At 39.9% G+C, this 15351-nt stretch overlaps 1 protein-coding gene across 1 annotated transcript in view; it reads right to left on the minus strand.

Moving 5' to 3' along the window:
* Positions 1–12576: 12576 nt before the first annotated feature.
* Positions 12577–15351, minus strand: part of LOC138595358 (unconventional myosin-XVIIIa-like) — a 75003-nt gene continuing 72228 nt past the window's right edge. The window contains exon 40 of the mRNA XM_069666739.1: positions 12577–12641. The gene's annotated coding sequence lies outside the window, so the exon portion shown is untranslated. The remainder of the gene's footprint in view (positions 12642–15351) is intronic.

Raw genomic sequence — 15351 nt, forward strand, 5'->3', positions numbered from 1 at the left:
TGTGGGAGGATATAAGGAAAGTAGATTGGGGCTATCATCGTCTAAGCTGTATTTATAGCATGTCATAGTGATAATGGTTTCCATACAACTCCACCTCTCTGTCATATTGTACTTTCACCTTCACCACTTCCTCGTCTGTACATGCATACTGTCGCTGCCTGAACAGACTGAACCTCACAGAAGCCCTTAAGCTGTACTTTCCAACATGTCTGCCATCTGTTATTTTCCTGAAAAATGTTACAAGCTATTTTCTTGTAGTTCCGGCAAATGCTACCTCACAGCCCAGCCTGTACAGAACTTACCCCCAGCTCTAAGGCAGTGCTGTTTGAGGAGTCAGAATTAGAGTACTAAAGCAGCATCTGTATACAGTACCTGCTGCAGACATCAATAAAAGGTTGGCAAATTATTTACGTCTAATGCTGCAGATTTATAGTCGCATTTCTTTTTATAAACAAGCCTTTTATCCCAGTAAGGAATAAATAGCAGCTTACCTTGTTGAAATTCTGTACTGAGAAAACATCAGATAGGAGGAGAAGACAGCTCTAAATTATATGTCTCTGTATATTTGGCCTTGCAGGGAGGATGTGAAATAAATGCATGTGCCCTTGCTCTGTATGAGGTCTGTTTCAGGTGGACAGGCAGCGTGGATTAATTTGTGCCACAGGCGTGGGGAGGTTCCGTGCACATACACTACATAGCTTAAGCAGCGGGGTGGAAAAGAGGGAAGAGAGCAGAGAAAAAGCACAGAATCACTAGTGACTGCGTGCCCTTCAAAGGACGGAGGTGAGGAAATATTATACATAAATAGTTCCAGCTGAACTTCCAGCCATGCAGCCCCATTTTCACTCTCACAGAGGTGTCGGGAAGAGAACGGCCTTCCATGCTGATATAACCTTTCTTAACAGCATCACCTCAAGTACTGATGCTGAATAATTCAGTGCCTATTAGTCTACCACTTGCCTGGACATAAAGTCTCCTAGCAACATTGCAAGACTTTCTGATCAGGTGTTTTGTCACAGAGAGCGCTGCTGCTGCTGCTGCTGCTGCAAGGACGAAGTGCTACACATTAAACATCACAATATAAAGTCCCACACTTAATCCTGTGTAGTTTATTTTACCTTCCTTGTTTATATCTTATCTACCTCTCGGCTCAGGATGCTGTATTTTATAGTTTATTGGATCTTTAGCGTATTTAAGTATATTTTATAGTATGTAATTGCAGAGGTCATGCAAAGGTTTATATTTTATCTATTATGTATTGTTGTATATTTTTATAATGTGTATTCTGAGGACACAACACATTTTTATACTCAGTGTATAAATTTGTATACTGCATATTTTATAAATATTGAACACATACATGTTACTTAATTTCGATTGTTTTCAAGTACATTTGTATGTAGTTTATTTTATAGATCTTATATCTGTCTGTCTGTTATAATGCTGCAGTCTTAAACAGCTCTGTTTAGACATTTTCTTTTTATCTTATTTATCTTTTGCGTTTTATTTTTATTTGCTTTGGTAATGTTAACGTATGTTTCCCATGCCAATTGAGCTCTTTGAACTAAACTGATAAAGACAGACCGACCGACCGACCGCAGTGCAGTTAGTCAGTGCAGGTTTACACAGAATCTATCCATGTCTGTCTCTCTATCAATATATCTATTTGTCTGTCTTGTAAACATATTTCTGTGCATGTAAATGGACAGACGTTCCATAAATAACTTTATTGGTAGCATGTTTGTCATATTTCCACCATTACAACTGTTTATTTCCTTAATATAGATGTTCTAGACTTTATTCCATTAAGGTATGCTCACAAAAAAATAACCATAAAGTAATAATCTCGAAGACATTCATGTAAATAAATGTTAAGTCACTATCTATCGCCAAATGAGTTAACACAATGGTGATTGAGCCTATGGCCCTCTGATGAAGCCTTTGCATTTGCAGTATTACAGACCGGGTGTCTGGTGCGACTTTCGCAGAAAAAATCGAAAGCTGCGGCCAGTTAGTGACGCGTTTTCCATCAGCCAGCAGTGGTTGGTCTGCCAGAGAGGGTAGGCGGAGCTAAGCAGCTGCTTTTCCGGTCTCTGCAAGTGTCACGAGTAAACAGTAATCTACTATGGCTGAACAAACAAAGAAAAGATGGATGACTACAGATACAACTTCAACAATAAGTGAAAATCCAAAGAAAAAGAAACAAATTCGACGCTCAGATGAAGCAAACAGTCTAAAAGGAAAGCAACCGGAGCCAACCGTGGACGTCTGGTTACATTGAGAAGTGCGCTCCCATAATTACTAATTATTTCCGGTGGGTGGCGCTCAAGAGCACAAAACTAACAACTTTGAGATTGTATCTTTAAATACGTGAATCATTTTAATAGTTAACTTCTGTCAAACAAAAGTAAAGTATTCTGTGCCGACCTTGTGCCAAGAGTGAATCCAACTAAAACTAACAGCAGAAGAGTGCACACGCTTTCTCCAGAGAATAATGAACCAGCAGAGATATAATGATGTATATGTCCATGATATATAAGATTCCCTAATGATGACTCAGACCATCCACGGCACTTGTATTTTTAAGCAGGCCTGTGTGCCCACACTTTGAGGCATGGAGATTGTAAATGTCAGCGGCTTGTCACTCAGACTCAGTCCCACATGGCCGGTGAGATGCAGCTTGCTAAAAGGGCCGACAGGGCCGACATTAGTATCCTGTCTCACTCACTCAGTGTCCCACTGTCAATCTCTGGATATGTTTGAGGCTCTACTTTACCTTTTTATGCACTTTCAAATATCTATTCAGCGCCTGATTACCTCAATTCAACAGCTCACTGCTGGGTGCTGATTGGCTCTCCTCCTTGAATAACTGTTTAAGATCTCACAATTGGCTGTTGCTTCAAATTGCTTTCCCCCAATTTCAGCAGGGTTAAAAAGAAATGGAAAAGAAATGGTGGCTTAGATTCAGAGATCAGATGTGTGTGAATGAGCCTTTCCTCCAATCGCGACAAAAATGAAAAGTTAAACCTTTTAAAAACATCTTTATAAATATCAGGCTTCCTGAGAAACACAGTTTATGACTGATTTAGGAGCTGATCTTCTCATGCATGCTTTCATTTCTGTGACTTTCTTTTTATTGCTGTGAATATTTATTAGAATAGCTTCATTTCACTGACATGAGGGGCTTAATTTTACTATTCAGGGAATGACTTTTGGATGAATTCCAATAGTTTGTCTGAATAGTTTGAAAATTATGTTTTAACAGAAACTGCGAAAACATTTGAGGATCCTTTCTCCCAAATTGACATTTTTATTTGACATGCAGTCTCGGATTCCATTGACTAATAGTCTGGCTATAGCCTCTGGGGACAACGGTGAACATGCCAGGCGTGTAGCCAGCGGTTAGCGTTAAACGACTTCCTGTTAAGCCTTCATTTTCTGCGTGCTGCATTGTGTACAGAAAAATAAGTTTTTCTTGTGATTGACTTTAATTAACGGGACTTACCTTGGCTGAATGTTCAACATCATGATGCAGATGAAAAGTAAAAATCAAGCTTTGTCAGGTCTGTCCTCAAGAGGAGAAGAAAACTACTTTTAAAATACTCGTTTGTTGATCACTTCTGATGCATTCGAGGAAGTTGGGAAATCTGAACGCTAAACGGCTTTCGTGACACAGCGTCAAAGGAAATTTATCTCAAGTAGAATTTTAGATCTAGAACAGATTGTTAGCTTTTAGCATTCATGTGTCTGTTTATAGAGATTAATAAGAAGCTAAATCATCATCAGATAGCAGCTGATGGGAGCCGGGGTGTCATTACGGTGGATTATGTTGCACCTGCTTTTGCTCTCCTCACGGACTGTTTTGAATACCGCAGCCTGCTGATATGTGATTGGTCAATATTACTCAGACTACAAGGTAGTACAAACGGAAACCAGAACACTTGCCGTCACTAAAATCCACGTCCCTGCCCACTAAATAGAGATTATGTAACATGTCATACTGTACAGTCCACTATGAGTAAAGATGGCTCCACCGCCTGGCAGCGGGGTCATGCATATGGTCAGCGACAGCCATCCAGACTCCAGCGGAGCTGCTGTTAAAATCAAACTAGCAAGAATCATTAAGATTTATTATGTATTCTTCTTTTATGTGCAGTTGTTATCACTCCTTACATGCCAAGACTCAATGACACAACACCAGCGCAGAGCCAAAAAGCCACCAGGCTTTTATATTAGTTTAAATAAATCTCGCTTTGGAGAGGAATATATTCCTCTGGACGTTGATGCAGTGCCATATCCCGGGGTTTGAATAAAGTGACTCCAAACACACCAATGACTTCCATCTGCTCACTGAGTTATGCTTGTAAATTCTGCAATTAGATGCGTAGTTAATTCCTGCTATCTATCACTTTATAGCTGGTGAGTTTGGTGGCAAAGACCACCAAGCTGTCAAGTGCTGGCACCAGGATGAGAACATTTTATCTCCCAGCGCGATGACTCGTGCAGTGACGGAGCCAAAGAATTTATTAAGTGTCTGGTAAAGTCACCGTGATGTGTGGTTTCTTTCTCATTTCCTTTGTGTTTGAAGACACCGTGGATCGGGTCTTTATCAAGAAACATATTCCTACAGTGGGCGAGATTGCCAAGAGAACGTCTGAAATGATTAGTAACAGACACTTGAGATGTGTTTGGGACAAGCTCCTGAGCAGAATGAGAGTCACCATGAAGTGGACGACTTGGCAGCAGCTCTCAGGATGCAACATGGCCTCCTGGTTGGAAGGGGGATCTGGAGATTCAAGGATCATTAGGAAAGGGCCATAAAACATGGAAGGAGCTGGAGAGATAAGGAGGAGAAGTGAGCGCCTCAGTCAATACAACAAAATAAGACACAAATACAGTAGACATTTGGTTCTTTGCCTTATACCTTTGCGTCACCCTCAAATGAAGATGCACAGATATACTGTACATTACATCAGTAGGGCTATTTAGTAATCTATCTCCATTCATCAGCACAAGAAGGAAGTGCAACAACAGCACTATCCTCCTACACAAGTCCCTGTCACCACTCCCACCCGTCTCTTTGTCCACTAATTTATATGGAACATAAAGTTGCATTTTCACACCAAGAGAAGAGCCCCAAAAGATGCACAACACAGTTGCAATAAAATGGTGTTGTCATCAAGATTTGTAGGTTTTGCAACAGAGATATCTCTCTCTCTTGTACAAGTGTTCTCCATCAGTCTTCACAAAAGTAGGTCAAACAGTTGGAGGTATTAGAAACTCCCGATCTGAGAGGAGTCAGAATTGATTGGAGCCTTAAATCTCAGCGCAGGGTAAAGCAGTCACTGCTAATCTACGACAATAAACACAACAAAGCACATATGTTGTATTTTATTGTCTATTTTGTGCAGGGAAACAATGTATTTCTTAGGGGATTCATTTGTCCTGTCACCATTAGACCTGTTCCCCCCATAAATCTTTGTTTAAGGGGTCAGACTGGGATCTTTATATAAGTGGAAGTGTTAACCCCGCACCTCTTGTCGACTTCTAAAACAGGTTTCTGTGTTTTAGAGCACAGAACATTAAAGCAGTGGAAGGGTAAAGCCAGAAGTGAAATCTCATCACAGTGCAACCGCTCGAGGTGTTTGTGAAACAGGTAAATGATCTTCCCAACGCTTTCCTACTGAGAGAGGTAGGAAGGAAGGGCCATTTGCACCCCTTTCAAATCCCTCACATGGAGTGGGCTGCTGCAAAGTACATCCTAAGTCTTCATTTACCCCTCGCCCACACACACACACACACACACACACACACACAGCAGTGAGAGGGGCAGCCACTCTCCTTTGGCAGGGACACTAAGCACTGAACAGCTCTGAGCACAGCAGGAGGCTTTGGCCACCTGCATACTGTGGAGTGGAGATAGAGAGACAAATCCAGCACAGAAACTGGTGATGGACACTACAACATTCCCTTTTTTCCACTCCAAGGATTTCAGCAATTTGTTTTCAATGTTTTACTCCGCGCTTAGGTATGACTGGTGGCATAAAAACTGAATAAATCAAAGATTTCAGCTTGCTGTGGGTGCAAAAACTGGTTCACTTTTATGGTACAGGAAGAGAAAAAAAAGCCTTTCTTGTTCCCCAGGCCCTGAAAGGACCTATGCAAAATGTAAACAATGTTTGAGTCTACCTTTGAGCCTCGTTACAATGGCCAACTACTGTGCAGTGTTCATTAGAGTGGAAATGATATGTGCAAACAAAGAGAGGCGCCCAAGCAGCACACACTGCTGCGTCTTTTCATCTCAGAATTGCAAATGAAGGCAGCCTCCTCACCTGGTCCCTGCAGGCAGTGTCCCAGTGCCTCCAATCAGCGCTTCATCGGCAGTCGGCATCCAGCAGGAAACCGGGAGTGCTAATAATTGAGGATGATGCGTGATAAACACGCTCTCCCCCCACATCTTTTACCGCCTGGCAGGGTGGCCTTCAACCAAGGTCAAATGTGGAGCTGCTTGGCGCACGGAGCTGCTTATGTATAAACTGGCACACAGTGTTATTGAAGAGTCCGCTCTGACTCGGTTTGGCTGCTCTCCCTCGGCTTTGTAAATTTAAAAGGTGCATTTTTGTCCACACTGGCACTGAATCCTGTTGGAGGAGACAAGTGGTTTCCATGAATATATAAAGAAAAGTACACAGTTTCAAAGACTGAGTGAAATGTACAGGAAGTGAGGATTATTATTATGTAGCGTATATGTGCACACGCAAGTCAAAGACAGATTTCTGTCTTTAGCATGCAAAATGTACAATCAACGCTATTCTATTCTAAACATAGCCTGATGTTCAACTCCAGGCCTGTTCCCTTACTTGATGGGCCACATTTGTGGACATTTTCCTTTTCTAGGTCAGAATTTAAGTCTTATTAATGCACGAGTTTAATCCTAGAAGAGATGTAGGTTTGTGTTTTCGTAAAGATTGTTGCTTTTAAACACCATTTCTTCAGTTTGACCCTCCTGAATCACCTTTTACTGCATCTCTCTGCTTAACAACAGACAGAACTAAAAACTGGGTTAAATAACCTACGAACAAATTCATGATCTTCTAAAAATCAAATAATGTGCAGACAAAAAACAGATTGCGTTAATTGTGTGTGAGGTCTCTTATTTGAAGAATTTATTATTACTTTTTTTCAAATCTACATTTTTTTCATGGTTATATGAGGGCTGGATTGAGGTCGTTTAAGGGCCTAACTAAGCCTACAGGCGGCCAATTGAATTGTTTCGACTCAATAAGTATATGAACTAGAGATGCAACTGATATTTCCTTATCTGATTTCATTGTCAATTATTTAAATGATGAATTGATTCATCTTCTAAGCCTATAAATTGTCCAAAAAATAGTGAAATAATTTAATGGTTTAGGAGAGCCCAAAGTTCCGTCCTCAAATTGCTTTTTCTGAAACCAAACGACTCTTCATTTAATGTTATGGCAAACTAAAGCAGTCTTTACATGTAAGACGCCAGTCTAGCTCAGCAGTTAAATCAGCTGCCCATGTAGAGGCTGCAGTCCTTGATGCGGCGGCCCCAGGCTCAACACCCACCCTCGGCCCCACGCTAAGTGTCATCCCCACTCTCCCTTCCCCGTCTCCAACACTATCCGCTGTCCTCTCTCTAAATAAAAGCATGAAAGGCCAAAAAAGAAGAAGCTAGAACCAGCTTGAAGCATCTGTGCTTATCAAACCAGACGGTAAGATTTTGTTTCAAAAAGTTACTCTCACGTGCTGATCACGCTAATTAAACATACATTTGAACAGCGTCAGTAATGCTAGGTAACATACTCAATCTTTCTATTATTACTTAGTCATGTAGGTGTCAGAGTTGCTGAACCAAGAGTGGTAAAAGAAGCCTCTTTATACCCATATGATTATTTTGGTCTATTTTTATGAGTTTATAATAGTTCCACAATTGAACACATATTCATTAATAAGAACCAAATTGGACGTTAAAATAATACCGAAATAACAAATTATTTCAGGGCCAGTGGTTTTAATAGCAGGGCCAGTGAATTTGTAAAGTTACAGGTCTGGAGTGCCAGTGGAAAATTGTGCTCATAATCGACCCCTGTATCATATATATTTTATATACATATCTAATGCACTGATATGAGGGGTCAGTAAATACTTTCAGCCCATTTTTGATGCTGAGGAGAGACAAGAGGAGAACTTGGTAAAAACAGCAACCAAACACACTGCCTGCAGCTGTTGGTAAACTCTGTGTCCTCTTTTAGGTTTGTGAACAAGTGCTTAAGATGTTGGACTGCCATTCAATACAAAGATTCATAGTTCTCAGAGGATGAAACTTTGGTTATCTCTGGCTTGCCACCATCAGGTAAATTACATTACTTTAACTTAGATAACTATTAAAAAAAACCTCCTGTTTTCAGACAATAAAACCTACTGACTTTGTGGACTGTCTTACTTTTTCTCTCCACCAAAGCTTTATTTGGATTTTTCAACAAATGTATTCACAACTATGAGGAAAAAGCCTAATTAACCCCTATCTACACAGAGATGAAAACAATGTAGGCTATATGACTCTTCCTTGACTTCGAAATTGCGTGAATGTGCCTTCTTGTTTTGTCTTCGTCAGTAAAATGCCCCAAAGCTGCTGTCTGGTGGGATGCACTCCAAACAGGCTAAAGGACACAGAACTAAGTTTATAAGATTTAAAACTTTAAAACTGAGCCTTTAAAAAGACAAAGGTGGATAAGGGCACAAAGACATAAGGCAGAAGAAGGAACATTGTAAAAACTGTGGGATTCTGACACCCAGGTATTTAGTCTGACAAACTGTAGGGCTAAGTGAGGCCTGGTTTTGATGTGTGTTGATGATGATGATCTGTAGCAACAAATGATGATCTGACCTGGTAAATTGATCGAATGAAAAGGAGGACAAACACTGAAATAGACTAACAATATTATCAAAAGGCCTCCCTTAACATCCTGTTAGTGTTGTCATTTTTTGATTCTGCTAGCATACTGATGTTAGCATATAGCACATGTGCAAAGACCAGCATACAGGCTAGCATGCTATTGTTGTAATACTTAATCTTGTTTATATATTTGCCTCTGGGTGAAGACTGTCCTCAATAAGGCCTCTCTCACACCACTTTTTACACTTCTTTATCTGTAAACTTTGAGATTAGTCTAGTGTGCTAAAATGTGTTCCAACTGCATGACAAGGTATAACTTTTAAGTTAGAATAAACTCCTGACTTTTGTCCATCCATAGCTCAGTTTGGCAAACTGCTAGCTAACATTTGTTGCTATGGATATTAAACATTTTACAAACACTGCAGTGAAGACGAAAAACATTTGACAACTGGGTCGGAAGTGAAGGGAAAATGACTTAGAGCCTACACCAAACTGTTAACGGTAAGCTACCTGCTCTGCTAACCTTCGCTTCCATTTTGGGGCATGCCCCCAGTCCGCACGTGCCAACAGCTTTACAGAAATACGTGCGCCAGGGTGCGCTCTCTTAAAGTGACAGTACGTCTTTATCAAAAAATTAATGAAATAGGCTATTCTACACCTAAACATTAAATATTAAACTTAAAGTCAAGGATAATAACAACATACTGATTCATTATTATTAGCTTATTCTTAATGTTCAAAAATTCAAACTTTATATACAAATGTACACATTCTAGGAACAGGATATAAGGAAACTATGAGGAAAATTAACAATATAATCCTTGCCTCCTACAGTAATGTTGTGCATTATTATATAGGGCAGCATTAGACATCCAGTGCAGAAGCTGTCTGTGGCCGAACCATTCTGTCTAAATAACAGCGAGGGTGGCACCATAAACACAGACTTGCTCGGCTTTGTCGAGCTAATGACTTCCTGCTCCAGTGGCTTGTGAAACAGTGTTAGAGCCCAAATAAGTAAAATCGGGAGCAGAATTTAATCTGTCACTCAATGGAAAGCCTTTAAGCAGAAACATGCAGCCACCCAGAGGCTGCACACAAGTGGAGTGAAATTACAGCAAAAGCTCCCCGCCACAGACGCAGCACCCAGACAGGTTTGTGTATAGGAATAAGGATTACAGATTGGTTGGATAAATAGGGGATTCTTTCAAGCAAAACACACCAACTGTGAATGTCAACCAAGGTGGTAATCTAAACCCATCAATCCCTTTGAATCCAGGTAAGCTCCACCTATGTAGAATCGAAATTGATGCGGGGAGGAAGACTGCGCTTGCTCTCGCTTTTTGATCTTCCCGAGTTTGCCCCGAGCTCGGTTTTGAACTGTGTAGCTGTGCAGCAGTCAGGTAATGGCAGCAATGTTCATTCCTCCAAGAGCTCAGAATTAATAATTTCACCGCACTGTTTGTTTCCTCTGCAGTCTCCTGGGAAAACTGGATGGGAATAATGAGAAGATACTCTGGGGTAGATGAGCTAAAATTAATCAAACATCAATGGCTTGTTTTGCTAAAAATGTCCTGCCTACACTCTAACCTCCTTTCCTCCAACTGTTTTCTTACCGAGAGGAATCTGAACCCAAATATTACCTTTTATAAAAAAAACACACTGAGTCAACAGTGATCCTGTAAAGAAACTGAATTTATTTACTACAAAACAAAAACTCCAAAATCACTCATATTACAAATGATGATCTGTGCAATCATGAAAATAGATGCGTCTTCTCCAAAGATACTGCAGAGTCTGCAAACTTTTGAAACATAATGTGCAGCTCTAACTCAGAGGAAGTGAAATTTACACTGTTTTTTTCATTAAACAAGTCTATTCTGATTCACTGACATCAAAGTTCCACATTAATATTCATGTGTGAAGCAAAGAAAAAAAAGGAGAAAATAAGACATGAAATGCAGATTAGTCTCTTCTGAGAAGATATGCAAATAGCCAGCCAGACACTTGAAGCATTTCTTTGCACATGGGCAGACAGTCCACATGCACACAGACTTTATATGCTTCTGTATTCAGAGTTAACCACACTTTATTTAAATAGTTTAAAATTCATAAGGTCACAAGCAGCTAAGGATATTATTATCATTCTGTAAGGCCAAATACAGAAATACAGAAATAACCAGCGAGCCTGGACAGCAAAGAATCACATAATGTATTGAATTATTAGAGCAGACTGGACCTAATTAAAGGGTATCCTTGGCTGTATTCTATGAAGTAATAAAGTGTAGACAGGTGACTAAATAAATTAAATATACAAGAGTCTGACATTGATAACCCTCCAAAACTTCGTTCTGAACATCAACATCCTTTTGCATAATTTTTTTTTTTTTCCTGCGTGCAAGAAATCAGCAGTTTAATGAACAAAGTCTTTGGCACCTTAAAAAGGGAGGACCAGGTTTTACTGAAAAGGTTGTAACTATTACTGCTTTAACCAATATGGCCAAACAAGTCCCCCCAGTTCAAGACAATCTGCACTGTATACTTGTGACAAAATATGCAATGACAAACAAAATCATCTTCAATATATTGGAATATATTAATACAGGATTTAACATTAAAGGGAGCTTTAATTTACCATAAAGAGTAGAAATCCAGCGTTTTCAAATGCAACATCGCTGCATCTGCACGGTCATAAAAGCTCTTAGCAAAAAAAAACATTCCCTTTGGACTTCAACATATAAGATACTGCTGGACAAACGCATGAGCAAAGAACCAAACTAAAGGCAGACAGACATGCACTCTGCTAAAAGATAAGAATAAATCAGGAGAATGACATAAACCTTATCTTATTAAAATACTCACTATCTTAATTCATTTGAATATCATCTTTATGCAAAGGCTTTGATTCCACATATATTTATTTTATCTATATATACACTTTGAGATCAGATTAAGCTTTGAATCCATTTCATATATCTAAAAGCGAGTTTCAAATATCTATTTTCCAAAACTATTTCACTTTGATGATTTGTGATCTGCATCACTTTGCTCAAACGATGGATATCTGAAAGTGGAACAAGAGCCAAATGTAAACTTACAGCAAGATAATTAATTGAAAATGGGTTAATTCCTCCCACCGCGCCAGTCCACTGGGGAGGAGATAAGAACAGTCTTAATAGTTGGTCAGAGGTTCTTGGAGAAGCGGGCTTATCTAAATCCTCTTGGCAGAGCTATGTGAAGAGCGAGCGGAGAGAGCAGAGGGGAGCTTAAATTTGCCTGGAAAGCAGCTCTTATAAGTGAAGCAGCAGAAGGAAGTTCTTCTGATAGCGCTCAACTTCACTGGAGTGATTCACTTATTCAATATGTTGCATTAAATAAAGAAAACGCATAATTATGATGAAAGGAACATCAATTCCACTGCCATAATAATAAAAGATCATAAAAAGCAAAGGCTAATCAGGGTTCTTTGTGCCTCTTCTTCTTCTTCTCCTCTGGAAGCCTTTTTCGCTGTCTGAATGGTGGTAAAACTGCGGGCAAAACAACTGTCCCACCTGTGTGTGTTTGGAGTCACTGAAAACATCTGAGTTTGGGTTACGATGCACTCTCCACCAATGCGCCTTCGCTGTCGCTCTGCCTCAGCGACTGCCTGCTGGAGTCTCTCTCCGCCTCATCCTCTTCATCCGATCTGCCAGGACCCGGCTGTTTACGGCACACAGGAGGGCTATAAGGGTCAGCACACATACAGACACAACGTTATATCATTACTTGGTTGTAGACTGTAGAAACAAAACTGAAAGGTGTAGAGGAGGAAAAGGGAGGTTGTAAAAATATGGCATGGGACACCGCAAGCAATTTGGGCTCTTCCCCCGGCAGTAAACAACTTGGTCCCTGAGGTTTGCATAGCATATGTGCATATTGCTCTCATGGCTGGTTACTAATTTTTTATTTATATAAAGGAAAAAATGCATCACAAAACCCTTCTAACACCTCTGAAAAGCTATTAATATACTCAGAAAGATTCTCACTTCCCATGCAGGAGCATTGAAACAGCTGCACCATGGTTACATATAAGTAGACAGTACGTGCAGTTAGTTAGGTGAATGTCATGTCAAATCATACAAACTAATTTAGCATCGATGAGCTCAGTAAATCCTAGCTATGCCAAGAGTAATTCTGTGTTCTGCATTGTAGCTTGCTTTCTCCTATGTTATTCAATAAAGGTCACTTAAAACCGGAGCTTTACAGCCTTCAATTATGTTGCCATGACTACACAGCATCACAGTCGCTCAATGTATTACAGGAATGGCGACTTCATTCACTTTTCTTTTTATACATCCAGACTGAAACTTGTCCATTTAGTGCATAAACATTCACATATAGCAACCAGAACTGCCAATGATCTAACGACAAATATCTACTACTTTTCCAGCTTCGTCATAGAAACAGCTGCAAATCAATCGTTTATAAGGGTGTGACAGCTCCCATAAGGTGGTTGCAATGTGGAAGTAAGTCAGGACAACTGCTACGATAGCAGGGGACCTTCTGCTTGGAAGCATTAGCCAAAGAAAGATATTTACCATCCCCTGCTTAAAATTATTGTTATGGTTGATTTTAAATTTACAAATTATTTCTATAACAAATGTTCCAAAAAATGATGTGTTAAAAACAAGCATCGGGCAAAATAAGCAAGATAGCATGTTAGCAAGAAATAGAAAAAATATGAACCGTAATAACTTTAGGTTACTTTTGTAACCCTGGTTCTATGAGTAGCATTATGAGCATAAGAGGAGCTATGAATAACAGCAGAAAATTGTACCATCTGTACCGTCGGTTTACTCAACCTACCTTAACTTACCCTACATGTCATGAGTCATTCTAGTTTAGTTATGTTTTTGTCTTGTATTTCGGTGTTCAGTTATTATTTTTTGTTTTACCTTGTCACTTTGTCTCCCTGTCATGAGTTCTCATTGTTTAGTTTTGTGTATTCCATGTTCGGTTCACTTGTGTCTTTTTGATTAGATCATTTCCTGTTTTTCTTTGTCACCTTGTCTCTCGTGTTGGTCCACTTCCTGCCTTTGTGTTTCCCGCTTGTTTGATTATGTGCCCTGCCCTGATTGTTTTCACCTGCCCCTTGATTGTCTCACCTGTGTCTGATTAGTGCTCCCCTGTCTCGTGGCCTGTTCATTGTCGTCCATCGTGTGTGTGAGTCTATGTCCCTGACCTTTTTCTGGATTATCTTCGTGCCCCCCCTGATCCCTCCTCATGTTCCCTTGGATGACCTTTTTCCCGGTTTTGTTTGTACGTTTTTTGCTCTGTTTTGTTTGTGCATTTTTGCCTTTTATTTAATTAAATCCGTATAAGTCTGCTTCTGGGTCCTCACCTTTTTGTTTAACTGGAAACCGTGACACTACAATGATAAATAAAAGAGCCACTGTTAAACTACAAACATATTCAAGTACAATTTAACCAACAGAAAACCCTCAGTAAAGCTGTTTTTTTCAGAAAACACAGGCAGAGATGCTCAAACTGTCAGGACAATTACATTAATAGAATAGAAAGGCTTTTAAAGCTTGGAGCTAATCTTTGCGTTTGAATAATGATGCAAAGTACGCACATCAAGTCATGTCACACCTCTGTAAACTCCAACATGGTAAAACAGAAATTGGTGTCGTTTTGGGTTTCCTTAATTGCCAACATCTGTTTGTGCTTTAAGAACAGCCACGGGCTAACATCCCCATCTGAAAGTATGTACTTAAAAAAACATCAATCACAACATGAGGAGAAACACTCGCATTCGCAGGGAATCAATCCATCTTTGCAAAATGGAAATAGGAATGTAAGACTGCTTTGTAAAAAAGTATGTCTGAGTAGGTTTTAAGTGCAATCCTTGTGATAGTTACAAGTGGGACAAATAAACCTTGAAGCAACAATGAGGAAAGCAATCTTCAGTGAATAGCAAACACAGATTACAGCATACCTCGAACTAAAACATATCTGTGGCATTTTGAAATAAAACTGAAGTGATTCGAGGTTTTGTCAATACTGCAAACAAGAGTTAAGTTCAGTAAAGGGTTATCTTTTCAAACAAGGATTGGCAAACAGCAAAGGAAAAAACAAATCATGGCATGCATGGGTCGGCCAACGTGAGCCAACATTAGTGTGTCGCCACTCTGGGATCCCATCGTCTATCGTCCTGTCAAAGGAAATCAGGGCTTCCCCTTCCTTGTGTTTACAGCCAGACAAGCAACATTGGACACGGGAACGGAGTTGGATTTCAGAGACCATGCTTATATGCAGATGTCTGTTGATAGAGAATCATCAGATGATAGCTGATGCTAGGTTTGATGCTTTACGCCTCTTTTGCCCTCACATGGACTGTTTTCCTGCATGCAAACAAAGACCACTGAAATGCTACGGGTCAAAAATACTCG

This window comes from Semicossyphus pulcher, unplaced genomic scaffold (genome assembly GCF_022749685.1).
Source record: "Semicossyphus pulcher isolate SPU_LCO1_2020_fin unplaced genomic scaffold, fSemPul1.0.p SCAF_10, whole genome shotgun sequence".
Lineage (NCBI taxonomy): Eukaryota > Metazoa > Chordata > Actinopteri > Labriformes > Labridae > Semicossyphus > Semicossyphus pulcher.